Source organism: Leopardus geoffroyi, chromosome B3 (assembly GCF_018350155.1).
Source record: "Leopardus geoffroyi isolate Oge1 chromosome B3, O.geoffroyi_Oge1_pat1.0, whole genome shotgun sequence".
In the NCBI taxonomy this organism is placed as follows: Eukaryota; Metazoa; Chordata; class Mammalia; order Carnivora; family Felidae; genus Leopardus; species Leopardus geoffroyi.
The window spans coordinates 74,238,298-74,255,623 of record NC_059337.1 but is presented as its reverse complement, the minus strand read 5'-3'; the positions used below and the strand labels follow the sequence as shown (position 1 = coordinate 74,255,623).

Genomic DNA, 17,326 nt, shown 5'->3' with positions numbered 1-17,326 from the left:
CCAAGATCCGAGAAGGGCTAGCCAAACGAAAAAGAGAAAGAGAACAGGAGGCAGGGTGGTTTGAATCCTGGTTCAACGCGTCTCCTTGGTTAACTACCCTGCTCTCTGCTTTACTCGGGCCTCTGGCCATTCTACTTCTCGCTCTCACATTAGGCCCCTGCATCATAAACAAAATTATTAATTTTGTCCAAGACAGGTTCAATGCTGTGCAATTAATGGTCTTACCAACTCAGTACCAACCGCTCAAGACATTACAAATAGAAAACTAAAGGTCCAAGATTGGCTCTTTAGGCACAAGGAAAAGGGGGGAATGAAAAGGACAGCTTTAAATCCAAATGACAGCCCTGCCTTAGTTTAAAGCAAAGTTCTCTTTTCTGCTTATTATGGATCTTTGATAAGAAATACAATTGCTGAGAAGTCTGTTTTGCTTGCTGTTTGCTACGAGCGTTGTGAAACCTTTCCTGAATGTAACCCACTATATAATAGAGTAAGTTGTAAAACTTCTTAAATGTAGTCTGGAATGTAATAGAATAAGTGATCGTACATGAACTAACCGGCATTTCTCGCTTCTGTAAACCTGCTTGTTTAACACATTCCTCCCCTTCCCCCTTCCCCCTTTTTCTCCCGCCACAAGTAATGGACAAAGCCTTCCCACCGAAGGACAAAGGACGCCCAATCAGAGAACAACAAATGTCCTTACTTTAAAATCAACTAATCAGGCCCCTCATAATTTGGAACTCCTCCTCTATGCTATTTGTCTCTGTCTATAAAAACGCTGTACCAATCCTGATCGGGGCCTCTTAGCGTCACCGGCAACGAGTGCGCAGAGGTCCAGGTTCGAACCTGCAATAAACGACCCTTGCCGCTTGGCTTTGACTTATGACTCTGGTGGTCTTTTGTGGGAGGTTTCGGAACTTCAGGCATTACAAAAGATTCATTGCAAAAGGCTAAAGAAAAAGTAAAGATATAAAAGGCACATAAGGGAAAAGACTGCTCCCCTCTTCCTTCCTTCAAGTATTCATTGTCTGATTTGTTTTTCCACTCTGAAAAGACTACACAACCATAAACAAAAATCTGCCAAGTTCATGGCTTTACAGACACCCCCATATCTACCTTCAAGGGAGGCCTCATTTGAACCCCTTCTAGTGTTGTCCAAACTGAAGGATTTCCTGGTAAACTGCTATATTATTCCTTTAAACAGCCAAGGGGAAATGCTGGTAGATACCAGATCTTGCAGAGGGGATCCTGGAAAAACTGGCAAAGGCCAGCCAAAGGTAAAAATGCTTACCAGAATCAATTCTTCTAAATTTCTGTCTGGAGCACCCAGTCCAGAGAGGAAAATAAAATGTCACATCCCTCCCTTTGCAAATCCAGACCCATTATTTGTTCTTTCTCTCCCAACAATAGTTATTGCCTTCTTGTTTGCATAACTGGACTTGGCTTTCTGCTGGCTTGGAATTTGCAGATTGTTGGTTCTTTATTTTGGCTATCCTTGGAAATGACTCCGAGTTTTGAGAAGTTAATATCCTTTGCACCGTCTTTTTGGATCCAAGCAGGGTTATTCAATATTGCCTGAAATATTTAAAATTAAAATTAGGTACCCAGAGGGAAAGAAGCAAATTGAAGATAATGTCATTGGATATGATAGCATTTAAATTACAACCCGATTCTTTGAGTATGTGAGAGCAACAAATCTTTGACAAAACAAAAATCAGCTCTAGGAGGCAATTCAAAATTCACCTACTTCTTTACAAATCCCAAAACTTACCTTGTTGAATGCAAAAGACTTGGAAATCATTGGCCTTAGCAAACCAAAGTCATTCTTGAAGAACTTCTATTCTTTCTCTATCCATTATCACGTCTTTGAAATGTAAACACAAGGGCGCCTGGGTGGCTCAGTCAGTTGAGCATCCGACTTTGGCTCAGGTCGTGATCTCACAGTTCGTGAGTTTTAGCCCCGTGTCAGGCTCTGTGCTGGCAGCTCGGAGCCTGGAGCCTACTTCAGATTCTGTGTCTCCCTCTCTCTCTGCCCCTAACCCACTCGCATTGTTAACCCACTCGTATTCTGTCTCTGTCTCTCTCAAAAATAAATAAACATTTTTAAAAAAGTTTTAAAAAAAAGGATATGTAAACACAGCCCACAATCACCTGAGACCGAAGGAGAAAAGAGGGAAAAGGCCTTTTTAAAACACAAACTTCTAAAAGGGCTGTGGTCTCCAAATGCTAGCACAGCCTCCTTAAGATTCATTGTCCAAAGACACATACAAATCTTCAAAAATCTTATCCACAAATATTAGTAACTATAAGGTCTTTATATCTGTCTATGTGTTTGTGTGTTTGTCTATATACATATGTTGTACATGTGAGGTCTTGTTCTACCTCTGGATGGCATTACTAAAATTAATTTCTAAAGAGCTCTAGTTGGTTTGAAAGTAAGTGCTTGTAAGACTTGAAGGTTCTAAAATTCTCAAAAAGGGGCACCTGGGTGGCTCAGTTAGTTGAGCATCCGACTTTGATTCAGGTCATGATATCGTGGTTCATGAGTTCAAGCCCCATGCCAGGCTCTGTGCTGATGGTTCAGAGCCTGGAGCCTGCTTCGGATTCTGTGTCTCCTTCTCTCTCTGCTCCTCCCCCACCTGTGCTCTGTCTCTCAAAATTAAATGAATGTTAAAAAAAATTTTTAAACATAAAATAAAATAAAATTCTCAAAAAGATAGAAACTAATCCAAAAGTCTTTCAAGTTCACGTTGAAAGGACGGGCCTATGCCGGCCAACTCCATCTTGTTCTGTGTCCTTCACCTAGACCACGCCTCCTCCCCTTGAGTAACCTCCCGCTCACCCGTTCAAACTTCCTGATCAAAACACGCCCAGCGACCTGCGTAACAGGACTCGGACCCTTCCCCAGCCAATCAGCTGAGGCCACAGCCATTACCTCACCAACTGCCCCTAGACCCCTATAAAACCTTTGTGCTTTTGAAACTCGCTCTCTCTCTCTCTCTCTCTCCCCCCCCCCCTCCGGTATCTCACCGCTGCGTCGGTGCAGGTAGGGGATTGAGCTCGAGCTAGCTCCAATAAAGGCTCTTTTGCTTTTGCATCGGACTCGGCTCCCTAGTGGCCTTTGGGGATCACGAATTCTGGGCATAACAATGCGATCTAGGATAATCTTCAGTAAATTAAAGTTTAAACTCATTGGTTTAATTAAAACAGGCATGTCTTTAGAGTTAACATCAAATATAAAACTTCTTTTCCGCGTGAGTTTACTAGCCAAATAAGTTCATGTTATCTCTTATAAGATCTGCCAAAAAAATAGCTTGGGATAATGACTGATTTTGTCTAATGTTTAATAAAGCTTTTGTGTGTAATCTAACAATTCTCTCTTTTTTTCAATGTTTATTTTTGAGAGCGAGAGAGTGCAAGCAGGGCAGGGGCAGAGAGAGGGGGACAGCTTCGAGCCCGATGTGTGGCTTGAACTCGTGAACTGCAAGATCATGACCTGAGCTGAAGTCGGATGTTCAACCAACTGAACCACCCAGGTGCCCTAAACAATTCTTTTTTTTTATGTTTGTTTATTTTGAGAGAGAGAGAGGCATGTGTGTGCATGTAGGGGAGAGGCAGAGAGAGAGAGAGAGAGAGAGAGAGAGAGAGAGAGAATCCCAAGCAGGCTCCACAGTTGTCAGAGCAGACCCCGACTGGGAGTGTGGGGGGCCCAATACCACAACCATGAGATCATGGCCTGAGCCAAAATCAAGCATCAGATGCTTAGCCGACTGAGCCACCCAGGCATCACAGTAACCTAAACAATTCTTAAAAACAAGTGAATTAAATAGATGTAAGCAACATAAAAGTTTATCAATGAACTTCTCAGCAATATTTATGTCTACTTAAATAGTTTCCCCAAATCTTTTTAGTAACCTGAAATCTTTGCTAACCTAAAACTTAAAAGTTAAGTGGTGAGTTCATTTAACATCATTGAATATCCCCATCTCAGCACCATTTCCCAAGAAGATAAAATAATAAATCATTAATTGATGTAGGAGCATGAGGCAAGCTGAGGGCAAAATACAGGCTGGCACCCCATCCCCCCACCCCCAGGTGGAATCCGTGTGATATTCCTCTGACACTCCTAGCTACCCAAGAACAAAGGAAAGGGGTTTAAGTGCTTGCCATGGTGATGTGGGAAACTAAGGCAAATTAAAAATTAAATTCCCTTACTACCTATAGTCCATTGACAAGTCCTTGAGACCAACAGAGTGACTGACCAACAGAGTGATGTGGGAAACTAAGGCAAATGAAAAATTAAATTCCCTTACTGCCTATAGTCCATTGACAAGTCCTTGAGACCAACAGAGTGACTGACCTCCCTCTAGGAGCTCAGCTGCCTCAAAGATGACACTTTGCTAGGGGCAAAAGAGAATCTTGGCTTAATATTGTTCCAACCTTGAGAATCCTGTAAATCTACTTCCTTTATCTCAACTGCCCCAGGATATATGCTGGCAATCAAGCTCCAAGTTTATGCCCCATGCCCCCCATATGCATCTGAGGGGTCTCATGACTGGGGTTTTATTAAATGGTGATAAATGGTGTTTCCCTAGCAACAGCTAGCCCCTCAAGGTCCAGGAAACCTTGCTTCCAAAATACCTTAGAGATTTACTTAATCCCTGACCCCCTCCCAACCTGAGGGTATATAATGAGCTCCCCTTCACGACCCCAGTGCAACTCTTCCTACCCATGGGTCCTGTCTCCATGGTTTAATAAAATCACCATTTTTGCACCAAAGATGTCTTCAAGAATTCTTGACCATCAGCTCTGGACCCCATGAAACCACCTCCCCCGCCCCGCCGCGCCCCACCATCACACCAAAACTTCATCATAATTACTGAACATAGGCTATCTACTTTTGACCTCTTATTACAGGGAAACTAAAAGATATTGGGATGTGTTAGTGCTATATTAGAAAATTTTTAAAAGACAAATGCTTCTAAAAATTATGAAAGGTATTTATACATTTGCAAATTTAAAGAATGCTGGTATTGGAGGGGGAGCATAAGGCGGGCTGAGGACAAAGTACAAGCTAGCACACCACTCTCTCTCCCCCCAGGTAGAATATGTATGGTATTCCTCAGGCACTCCTGGCTGCCCAAAACAAAGGAAAGGAAAGAAAACAAATGGTTAAACTGACAGAGTCTCCATCAGTCTACAAATGTCTTGGTAAATTACAAGAAAAAGGCAATCTTATCAATAGCCTAATCTCCAGAAACCTATAGACTCAGTTTCCTGGAACCCCAACATCACCCTCCCCTCCATAGTGATGTGGGGAACAGAGGCAAGAAGGAAATGGCAGATAAAATTAAATTTCCTTATAACCTGCAGCCCATTGAAAAATACTTGAGGCAGGCAGAGTAAAACATTTCTCCAGGAACTCCCTACTGTCTTAATGTTAATGCTTTGCTAGAGGGAAAAACAACCTTAGTTTGACAATAGCTAGGCCTCCAATAATCTGTGAGTCTTTAGCATATGAAAGTTTCTTTGGAAACTTCCTCTTGTCTTTACCTCCCCCAGCCCCATAGTGTATAATGAGCCACTCTCCACAACCCCAGGGCAACTCTTGTTCCCCTCCCACTCCCCCCATCCCCACTTCAATAAAATCTTTCCACCAAAGACATCAAGAATTTTTTCTTGGTCAATAGCTCCAAACCCCACCATCACCCCAAAACCTCATCAGTATAACAGGCAGCTCACAATTAACTTACTTCTTTAGTGGTTGTTGTTATTATTTATTTGTTTGTTTGTTTGTTTGTTTTAAGTAGGCTCCATGCCCAGCGTGCACAACCCTGAGATCAAGAGTCTCATGTTCTACCGACTGAGCCAGCCAGGTGTCCCACTTACTTATTAGTTTTCACTTAGAAATTAAGGTTTCTAAGGGTTAAGAATTCTAATTAAGGTATGTAATAAAAGCTGCTAAAAGTAAGATAAGCATCTCTACTTCCTGGGAAAATAAAATATCTTTTCATTAAGACAAGGTATGACAGATGCACTTTTTTTTGTAAGTAGCCTCCATGCCCTACATGGGGCTTGAACTCACAATCCTGAGATTAAGAGTCACATGCTCTATCAACTGAGCCAGCCAGCCACCCCCCAGAGATGCACTTTTTTTGAGGGAAAAAAGAGTAATTTTATCCTCAAGTAGGGCTACGTTAAAAAGAAAACCACAGGGGCACCTGGGTGGTTCAGTTGGTTAAGCGTCCAACTTCAACTCAGGTTACGATCTCATGGTTACTGAGTTCCAGCCCCACGTTGGGCAGTGTGAAGCCTGCTTGGGATTCTGTCTCCCTCTCTCTCTCTCTCTCTCTGCCCCTCCCCTGCTTGCACTCTCTCTTCCTCTCTCTCTCTCAAAAATAAACATTAAAAAACAAAACAAAACACAGGACCCAAACGGCATCAATCAGGTTAAGGCCCCAAGTCAGTAAGCCAAGACTTAAAGCCTAACCTAACTGCACTTTTAACCCTCCAGGAATGTAATGTTTAACCAATCAACAAAGAATTTCCTGGCCAATACTAGAAAATTTCCTGATGGCTCCCTTCCCCTCCCTTTAGGAGGGCAACATTGCCTAAACAATGCACTCCTTGCTAATAAATTCCTTTCTTCTTTTTTTTCTTATGCCTTTGAAAATCCTTCTTTTGTTTAGCTCAGTGGAGCTCTCCTCTACTTGCTAGATGAGATGCTGCCTGATTCATGAATCCTTCAATAAGCCAATTTGATCTTCAAATTTACTGAGTTGAATTTTGTTTCTTAACAGAAGAATCCATGAAGAAAATGGCATTTGTACTGACTTTTGAACAATCTGGACAGGCAGAGATAAGAAGGAGGGGGTAACTGAGATGATTCGTTGTCCCCTAATATCTGTTCCATCAGATATGTAGTCATGCCCCCAAAATTTTAGCTGTGCAACTGGACACCCAGAATAAAGGTTACATTTCCCAGCCTCCCTTTCAGCCAGGCATGGCCACATGACCAAATTCTGGATAAAAGGATATAGCAGAAGTGAGGTATTCAATTTCTAGGAAGTATTCAAAGCAGGGGGCATGCTCTTCCTTTCTTTCTCTCCCTCCTGCTGGCTAGAATGTGAACTTAATAATGAGCTGGAGCAGCTACCTTTGACCTAAGAGGAAGCTACACATTGAGAATGCTGCACTATAGGGTTGAATCAGTCTGGGTCCATGAAAATCATAAAGACCATATGAGACCTACCGTGGTCTTGTTTAAGCTGCTGTTGTGTTTATGTCTTAGGGTGGGCTGCCTGAAACAGATCCTGAGACCAGGCTTCACTTGCAAGTGAACTATTAAATGTTCCCAGGAGGAACAAGTAAGGGAGTGTGGGAAGCAAGACAGGAAAGGGGAAAACAAGGGTGTGCTTTCAAGCAAAGTGCCAGCCTCAGGCTGATCCTGAAACGGAGCTCCAGAGCACAAATTACACCTCAGAGTTTGTCTTAATTTGAGACAAGGGACTGGGCTTTTGTCCTTCCTCACTAGTTCAAGCTAAAGGTTGCTCCCAGGCCCTCTGCATATGCAGAAGCTGTGGGAAATGATAAACAGGTCCAAGGGGATCCAGTACAATCTCAACAGGCCCCTTACACTGGGTTTTCGGTCACTCATAGCTGAACTAATTTTCATGGGTACCAAATCCATTCCCACAGAGAGGAGAGTGTAAAGGGCACAGAACCTGGGGTGGGGGGGAAAGGCGTATATCAAAGTATAGGAAAGGAAGAAATAGAAAACAAAGTTGGGAAACCAAATTGTAGTCATTTGGACTATATGGAAAGCTGTATATGCCTGGCCAACCCATACGAAAGGAAGCTGGGAGGACCTTTGAACATGATGATTCAAAAGTTGAACTTGGTGACTACGAGGGGGTGAACTAGACTGAAACTCACGTGGAGTAGTGTCCCTAATTAGGCCATATTTGTAGCCTAGGCAAAAGGTAATGGTGGCTCAACCCCAGATGATGGTTCTGGGAAGGGAAAGAGGAGGAAAATGATCACAGATCTTATAAAGACTCAGTCTTTGGGCACCTGGCTCTGTCGGTAGAGCATATGACTCTGGATCTTGGGGTCCTGAGTTCAAGCCCCATGTTGGGTATAGAGCTTACTTAAAAAAAATTTTTTTTTAATAAAAATGTAAAAAAAAAAAGATTCTCACGGGTCATAGAGAAATAGGTGGCAGCCGGACTTGGCCTAGGAGTTGTAGCTCGCCCTGCTCTGGCTCCCAATTTAGGCGTTAACAGCCACTGAAGGGCACCTCCTTAGAGACACCAGCACGGTCACCAAGTGCATGCCACCAAAGACCCACACAGGAGTCACAGCACCTCCTTGTTCTGTGGTTTGGGAGGCTGCTCCTCTGGGCCCAGGGGATTAGATGATTAGAGGAGAGGAAGAATGGCCAGACCTTCCAGAAGCAGCCCCTGGGGATGGCGGGGGTAGGAACAAGCTAGAGAAAGACTCGGCCTCCTCTTGGGAGACTGTGAAGAGCAGGCAGCTTGAGGGAAGTGTCTGATGTGGTGCCACAAAATCCATGTGGGTGTTTGGCTTACTGGGCATTGGGCAATGGCCCCTTGTCCGGTAACACCCTTATGGATAGGCAAACACAGGCAGATTGCCAATGGCCACCTCTCAGCCCCTGCAGAGGACTAACCATAGTATGGCAGCCAGGAACACCCTGCAAGAGGGGTGTTTTCAAAGTCTTCATGACTTATTAATTCAGCAAATGTTTATTCAGCACCTCTTATGTGCCAAGTGCTACTCTAGGTGCTAAGGATATAGTAGTGAGTTATTTCTTTTTAATGTTTATCTTATTTTTGAGAGAAAGACAGAGAGAGCGCAAGCGAGCTGGTGTGGGGGAGGGGCAGAGAGGGGGGGTGGGGGGTGGGGGCGGGGGGAGGGGAGAGAGAATCCCAAGCAGGCTCTGCACTGTCAATGCAGAGCCAGATGCAGAGCTGGAACTGACAAACCACAAGATCATGACCTGACCGGAAACCAAGAGTCGGATGCTCAAACGACTAAGCCACCCAGGCACCCACAACAGTGAGTTTTTAAAAACTTATTCCTCTGGGCACCTGGCTGGCTCAGTCAGTAGAATGTACTACTCTTGATCTCTGGGTTGTAAGTTTGAGCACCACAGTGGGTGCAAAGATTACTTAAAAATAAAATCTTTTTAAAAATTAAATTAGGGGTGGCTCAGTCGGTTAAGCGTCCGACTCTTGATTTCGGCTCAGGTCATGCTCTCATGGTTTGTGGGACCAAGCCCTCTGTCAGGCTCCATGCTGACAGTGTGGAGCCTGCTTGAGATTCTTTCTCTTTTCCTCTCTCTCAAAATAAGTAAATAAATAAATAAACTTTTAAAAAATAAAAAAAATAAAAACTAAAAAGTCTATTCCTTCAAGGAGGAGCTTACATTCCTGTGGAGGGAGACAGGTAATCAAGAAAGAAACACAAAAGGGCAGATGCTGACAAGTGCTCTGGAAAACAAAACAAAACAAGGTGAGGAGGCTGGGGAATGTGGGATGGGGTGTTTCATATCAGGCCAGGTCAGGCAAAAGATGATAAAGCAGTAAGTGAGCAAAGGCCTGAAGGAAGTGGGAGAGTACAGAATGTTCTGGACAGCAGGAAACACTAAGGCAGAGTCAGGTGCGTGGTATCATCCACGAAACAGCAAGGAAGCCAGTGTAGCTAGAGTGGATGGACTGAAGGGGAAGATAAGAATAGTGTTTGAGCAGAGAAGCGATGTATCTGATATTCACTGTAAAAGGTTGACAGTGACTAGTGTGTGGAAAAGACACTATAGGGGGTTGAGATGACCCCTCCATTCTTAGAACAATATTACTATCGATAGGAATAAAAGTCAAACCCCACAAATACAGGCTGGTGCTCAACTGACTGGGTACCAAGAATAATAGAAGAAAAGCTATAGGTCAGAGTTGTCTACACCCCAACCATGAGACAGTAGTGTGGTAAACCAGGCAATCCTGCAATATGTGACATCTGACCCATGAAGACTAGGACACTGACTCTGTGCCACGTTTGGCCTATACAGGGCCCCCTAGCACACAGTTGCCTTATGCTTGCAATGCTTCCCACCTGTCCCACGGCCCAGGCTGCACACAGGCCTGTTCTCTCCATAAGTGTTTTTTCCCACTGTTTTCCCTTCTCTTCTGGCTGTGCCTCTAATGCTGTCATTCATTCAGCAACTACCATGTGTAAAACTTAATGAAGAGTGCCACAGGAGAGTCTCTGATGAGGACTTGGAGCTCGAATCTTTTGTTAATTGCGCCTAGAGAGCTATGTCTGCTGTTGGCACAAATCTCTCTTGTTAGCCCCTTCTGGTTTGCCCTCTAACTGAGGGCTTTTTCTCCACCTCTCACAGATGCACTCTTGGAATGTCTGCCCTGCCATACAAAGGACTTCTCTACAGCCCAAAATCACTGGCTTCAGTTTGGGTCAGGACTGGCAACCTAGTCTCAGTCTCAGGTGAAGATAAACAGGGCCAGGGTTGGCAGAATGGTGCACGGAGTCGAGGGCTCTAACTTCTCCCCGTCCCACCTCCAAACAGGGCCTTTTTTCCTGGCAAGTTCAGGTCCTACATGGTCAGAGCAGGTCCAGGTTCACAGCCAATCCCTATCTCCTTCCCTCTTAGGTAACAGAGAAGAGAGGCCCAGTCTAGCCTTGGGTCCAATGAGAATGAAACCTTGAAGTGGCTTATTTGGACCAGAGACTGGAGCCAGTTTCTACCCTGCCAAGAGGCAGGGAAAGGTTCCTTCTCCAGAGCTTGGAGATGCCAGCCTTGCAGATTCCCAAAGGTCTGTGGCTCTGTGTCCAGCCTCCTGCTCCAGAGCCCCAGGCAGAGTCCTGGAGACTAGACACAACCAGCCAAAGGCTCTGGGAGACCACAGGGGCTGGGTACGAAGCTCCTGGCCCAGAAGCTGTGGCAGAGAGCTGTGTATTAGCTGCATGGCCTCTAAGTGGCAGGAGCGAGAGGCCAGGAAGGAAGGGGTGGTCCGGAGCAAGGACTGCTGGACCAGGCTTGTGGCAACCACTCTGCCAGGCTCTTCCCGGGCCGTGCAGCTTAACTCTCTTCACACTCATGAGGCAGGACTATGTCCAACTTAATAGATAATAAATCTGAGTCTCAGAGAGGTCACACAACTTTCCCCAAAACACACGATCTACAGACTCCAGAGCCTGTTCAGACACCGAGGCTGCTGGGAAGAGGCCCCTGCAGCTTTGTCAAGGGCCCCAGCTACCTGTGTGGAGCCTGTGGTCAAGCTCACGGCTAACATCCAAGTTGTGCCTATCATAAGGAGTTACTGGACAGTTGAATGTCAAGTGACTTCACCCCTTACCCTCACTCCACCCCTGTCTCCTACAGGGACCCCCACCCTTCTGCCCTTCTCACCCTAAACTGGCCACATCCCAAACCCATCGGATAATGGGTTTTACTAGTACGAATGCATTCCAAAGGGAGGGGGGTCCAGCCCAGTCGTAGCTACCACAGCTGCTAGAGGTTTGTCCCAACCTTTAGTGCTTTGGGCTTCTTTGTCTGCCTCCCACCAACATTCCCTCTCCTTTCTGCAGCAGATTCCCACGCCATTGGAGCCTAGCATAAGGAACAGTCCCCAGCTCGTCACAGCTTTGCTGCGCCCCCACACCTCATCTCCCCTCTCCCTGACTGCCTCCTCCTCACCAGCGTGGGGATTTGGCTGGAGTAGCTGGAGCTTTGAATTTTAGAACAAATCCAGAGAACCCAGTAGCCCAGGGGGACCTGGGAAGGGGCTAACAACACCGGAGGTCATGTGACTGCCTTTGGCTTCTTATTGCTCCTCAGGCTTTGCTTAGCACTGAATTGGGGCCCCTGCCCTCCAGAGCCAAGGGGTAGGGGGTGGAGGGCAGCACAATCACAAATAATACCACATAAGAAACTCTAGAGCTGACCTAGGCATACAGCCCCATGTTTTGCTTGGCGAGCGATCCACACCACGGAACAGGGACATGCTGGCTGCTTAGTCCGCACTGAAGGGTGAAATCGCCTTCAACTTCTCCGTGCCTCACATGATGATCAGCCTGCACCATCTCAACCTATTCCAGGGTGGTTGGAGGACTATGAATCAAACAACAGATGGGACAGGTAAATGTGCTCGTGTAAACAGAGATTCCTTAGGGAGGTATGTGCGGGGGGGGGGGGGGGGGGGGGTGACGGTGACCTCCTGGTGTGAAAGCCCTTGTTCTCTTCCACCTAACACTCAGTGCAGGGGCACCTCCTGGTCTCTATGGTTACCAAGAGCAGCCTTGCCAGGGAGAACCTGGAGTGTAAACAGCAGGAACCGGATCTGCGGCTGCCATGTCTGGAAGGAGGCCTCACACAAGGGCAAGGGAGGAAAGGGTGGGGCCCCTGCAGGCTCCCCAGGCCAGAAGGAGGAACCTCTTTACCTGAAAACAAATTTCCCAGGTGTGGAAATCTCCCCGCACTTATTCTTGGCACACAGCATTTTGAACAGTCGTTCCCAGTTTACTTCGAAGATGTCACTTTTAAAATATTTTTTCAATTTCTCTATTTTCATCATAGAGAAAGAGTCAACTAGATGTGAATGTGCCTTTCACATGTGCTCGTTCCCCATTTAATAAGGAAGTTCTGTGAGAAGAAGCAGTTGCAGCCTCGAGAGATGAAATTCTGCCCTGGAAAATAAGACGGGTGAACTGCTAAGTCCAGAATGAAGACCAGACACCAGGAAGCCTGAAGCCAAATGTCCTGTATGCACATAAGTATGATCATTGTAGTTTAAATGGTTGCCTCCTTCCCTTCCCATGGCTGCCAAACAGGGATGTGGGTAATGATCACAATTTGCTGTATCTTCAGGTTATCTTTACATACAAATTGAAACCATTATTATGAAATAAAATGGAGTACTAACGTGGGATTTAGGAATGCTCATGAATTTTCCTTCATATCTGATGTGCTGGGTAACTCTGGCCTTGACTCTCAGCCTCTCCAAGACCCCAGCTGCACCCATGGGGCCAGCCAGCACCAGTCTGAGAATCCCAGGGGGCCCTAACCCCACCTTGCAGATGCACAGGTGCAGGGGCTGTGAGAGCCAGCAGTGCTGAGGTAAGACTCAGAGCAGTGCCCTGGCAGATAATAACCTGACTGGTTTATCTCCCCCTTGGACATCTTGTCCCTGTTGCCACCCATGGCTCAGAGGTACAGATTCCAAGATCCACTGGCCACCACTGGCCTGGGATCAGCCTTCCTTCCCCTGATCCTCTGCTCACCATGCCAGTCATTTAACACACATAAACACAGTGTGAGGCAGGGTACGTCGGTGTGTACCCAAATCTAGTGCAGCCCCGTTGACTGCTCAGATGGTTAGAGTGTCCACCTCCCTTCTCCCACCCCACCCCACCCTAGGAAAAATTCAGCTCCCCCCTCCCCATTTTGAAAGAGAGGGGTGGGCAGATGGGGAGAGAGAAAGAGAGAGAGAGAGAGATCAAGAATCTCAAGCAGGCTTCATGCTCAATGTGGGTCTTGATGTGGGGCTCAATCCCACGACCCTGGGATCATGACCTGAGCCAAAATCAAGAGTCGAATGCTTGGGGCACCTTGGTAGCTCAGTTGGTTAAGCATTTGACTCTTGATTTCAGCTTGGGTCATGATCTTGCAGTTCATTAGTTTGAGCCCCACATTGCTCTCCGCACTGACAGTGCAAAGCCTACTTAGGATTCTCTCTCTCTCTGCCCCTCTCCGGCTCTCACTCTCTTGCTCTCTCTTTCAAAAAAAAAAAGAGTTTGACGCTCAATTGACTGAGCCACCCAGGCTCCCCCAGACTCTTATCTCTCAGCTCCACTGCATAATACAGAAGGTTCAACCCCTTAGCATAACCTCCAAGACCACCCCTGTTTTCAACACTAACCTGCTCCCTTCACAGCACCCACAGGAAGCAAATGGGCTTAGGAGGCATGTGGGGGTACCAGAAAATGCTGGACTTAGAGGGGCATGGATCCCCCTCTGAGAATCTCACAAAACAAATATTGTCCTCTCCCCAAGGGAGGGGTGGGGAATGGATATTCATGCCCCACTTGCCCATTTTATTTGAGTCCCTTAGTCTATGGCCCTCCGGTTAAAAAGCCCTGCTCCTGGTGAACTTGGTCTCACAGTGTGTAGAGAGAGAAACAGAATAGAATTCTCAAACATCCTTTCTCTTTTTAGCAAGCCAAACCTTGGAGCAGCCAGAGGCAGGAGTGATCAGGCAGGGGACAGCCATCCAGAACATTCTGGAATCACCATCTGAGGAGCAGAGGGGAGCTGTGTGTGCAGCCAGCCGTGGTCAGACAGAGGAAATGCAGGGTCTGGCTGCTGGCCATTCTTACCCTCGCTCCCACCATCAGGATCTCTGGCCCCATCCTGACCCCTGGTGGCTGCCCATGGGATGAGGTGAGCATTCTTCCCAAGCTCCTCCCTGCCCTGGTCCCAGCATAGCAGGAAAAATGAATCCCCCACCCCACAGGTCCTGGCTAGGGTCCCCAGGAAGTACAAGTGTGTTTCCTAGGGGTTTTTCAGGAGGGTTTACTCCACTGTGGTCACCAGGTGCCTTCTCAATGTAAGTCCAGAGACCAATTAAACAAATGTATATAAAGAAAGCCCTTTCACCTGCCAAGTTGGCAAAAGGTGTGTTAAAAAAGAGGTGTGTGTCTGTGTGAATGTGTGTGTGTGTAACTAAAAGTTAATGCAGGCCAGGGTGCAATAAGACCAGCACTCTCATGCACAATTCGTGAGAGTACAAATTTGTATAACCCTTCTGCAAGTGATCCGAGCAAAATAAATCCAAAATCTTACTAAGCATTCTATCCTCTGACCCAGTAATTCTGTTAGGAATCCAGCTTCAAAAAAATCAATACTCAAATAATATGAAACCCAAAATTTGAAATAAATGGGAGAGGAAAAAACAAGATAAGCCAAGCGTGATCATCACTGAGGCTGGATGATGATTACATGACAGTTCTTTATTGTTTTGTTTTGTTTTGTTTTTGTCTGCTTTGCTATATGCTGTGAATTTGCCATGATATTTTTAGAAGAAAGCATCATAGATGCAAAGATTTGTATAAAAGATGTTAATTTTTAATAGCAAAAACTGTGCAAATGGCAAAAAAAAAAAAAAGTGCTATGCTGGGATGGTTAAACAAATTATGCTGCATCCAAATAGTGGGATATTATGCAGCCATTAAAAATGCAAGAGTGTTTTCATGATGTGGAAAAATGCTTATGTGATGCAAAGCAAATAAGTAGGAATCAAAATTGCATATGTAGTATTTAACTGAGTATGTTAAATGAAAAGTGCATAGGGGTGCCTGGGTGGCTCAGTTGGTTGAGTGTCTGACTCTTGGTTTTGGCTCAGGTCATGATCCCAAAATTGTGACATCAAGGCATGTGGCAGGGTGGAGAATGCTTAAGATTCTCTCTGCCTCTGCTTCTGCCCCTCCCCAGTCACGCTGGCTCTCTCTCTAAAAAAATAAAAATAAAAAATAAAAAGTGCATAGAAGGAAACTATCTGAAAATACACTAACATGTTTGTTATACAGTGAGACTAGGGATGATTTCTATTCTTGATATTGTCCCTTATTTTCTTAATTCTACAATAAGCATGTCTTTTATAAATAGGTCCCCAAATTGCCTTTGTGGAAGTATACCAACTTGGGGGTCTGAGATACATTCAGCTCCAAGGACTGCCATGTATTAGCCATGCAACATTGAGAAATTCACATCTGGGTCCCAGATTTCTCACCTATAAAACTGGCATAACACCAACCTATTTTTCAAGCACCATTTACTGGGTCTTCACTATGTCCTAGGCAGTATGCTTGAGGGAGGTTCTGCATATACAATCACACACACCATTCATACATGGTCATTTCAATCCTTACAGTAAGCTCTGGAGTAGATTAGGGCACTGCCATCTTAAGAACTACACGAACTGTGGCTCAGGAAAATTAGGGAATGTGCTCAGTTTTACCCATCTAATAAACAGTACAGGTGGGATTCAGACATAGATCTGACCATCTTTGAAAGCCCTGTTCTCAGACCCTTCAGCCTGGTCTGCTTATGGTTACAGTTCTTTTTTCTTTCTTTCTTTTTTATATATATTTATTTTTGACAGAGAGACAGAGCATGAGCATGGGAGGGGCAGAGAAAGAGGGAGACATAGAATCTGAAGCAGGCTCCAGGCTTTGAGCCGTCAGCACAGAGCCCAACTCGGGGCTCAAATTCACGGACCACAAGATCATGACCTGAACCGAAGTCGGATGCCCAACCAACTGAGCCACCCAGGCGCCCCTACAGTTACATTTCCATTGGACTGAATGCAGGTAAAGTGCCACACACAGTGCCCGGCTCCAAGCACAGAGCTGCTCTACTGGTTGGTTCCCTTTTCTATGACCTCAGCATAATGGTACATTGTGGCAAAACAAACCAGTGTACCCTCCAAAAAAAAGCATCTCTGATTTAAAAGAAGGGATTATAGGATCTGCAGGGACAAACCAGACTGGGGCTGGAAGACTGCCTCACTCAGGGAGATATGGGGGCTGGGACAGTGTGCCAAGTTCCAGGGTAGTTCTGCCAGTGACTTCTTCAGGGCTTCATCAGCTCTACACATTGCTTTGCAGCCTGGAATTCCGTCCAGAGTCACTTCACCGAGCAGGCATCAATTCCTACCTTCCACTTACCCCTCCCACCCTTTCTCCCTAAAGAACAGGGCACAGGTCTCACCAGTCCTGTAGATTTCTTATTCTTCCCTTTTCTTGGAGAACAGGAAAATCTTAGGGGCTGAGTAGGAAGAGGCCCTGTGTGGAGAAGGAAGTCCTGAATATCTGAGAGTGAGGAATGCGAGGGTGGTTGGCCTGCTCCAGAATCCTTTCTGGATTCATCCTTTAAGAAACCTCTTTCCCTAGGGAGCCAGCCTAACTTAGTTTCCATCTCTACTCTACTTCTACCCCTCGAAACTGTTATAGCACTAACTACACTAGAGTTACTTGTTAGTTTACTAGTGAGTTGGTTAGTTTTTTGCTAGTAAGCTCCATGAGGACGATACTCGATCTCTAGCACCTAGCAATGTGCCTGGTACACAGTAAACTATGTAAATATCTGCTAAATGGCGAAATGGAGGGAGGAGGGAAGGAAGGAAGGGAGGGAGGGAGGAAGGAAGGGAGGAAGGAAGGGAGGAAGGAAAGAAGAGAGGGAGGCAGGAAGGGAGGGAGGGAGGAAGGAAGGAAGGGAGGGAGGAAGGAAGGG

General features: G+C 45.8%; 2 long non-coding RNA genes across 5 annotated transcripts; one reads left to right on the top strand and one right to left on the bottom strand.

Annotated features, from left to right (window-relative positions):
• Window positions 1-934: 934 nt before the first annotated feature.
• On the bottom strand, window positions 935-17,259 carry LOC123583421. The gene is made up of 4 exons (XR_006704867.1): window positions 16,805-17,259; window positions 12,478-12,723; window positions 11,983-12,148; window positions 935-1,572 (listed from the first exon to the last, which is right to left on the bottom strand). It is a non-coding gene; the product is annotated as an uncharacterized LOC123583421 (long non-coding RNA).
• Window positions 10,528-16,246, top strand: LOC123583420. Of its 4 annotated transcripts, none has more exons than XR_006704864.1 (4): window positions 10,528-12,175; window positions 12,295-12,798; window positions 14,252-14,476; window positions 16,197-16,246. It is a non-coding gene; the product is annotated as an uncharacterized LOC123583420 (long non-coding RNA). The 4 variants fall into 4 exon arrangements; XR_006704862.1 differs by lacking the exon at window positions 16,197-16,246 and having other exon boundaries at window positions 12,295-12,496; window positions 12,614-12,798; window positions 14,252-16,180; XR_006704866.1 differs by lacking the exon at window positions 16,197-16,246 and adding an exon at window positions 13,032-13,153 and having other exon boundaries at window positions 14,252-16,180.
• Window positions 17,260-17,326: the final 67 nt, after the last annotated feature.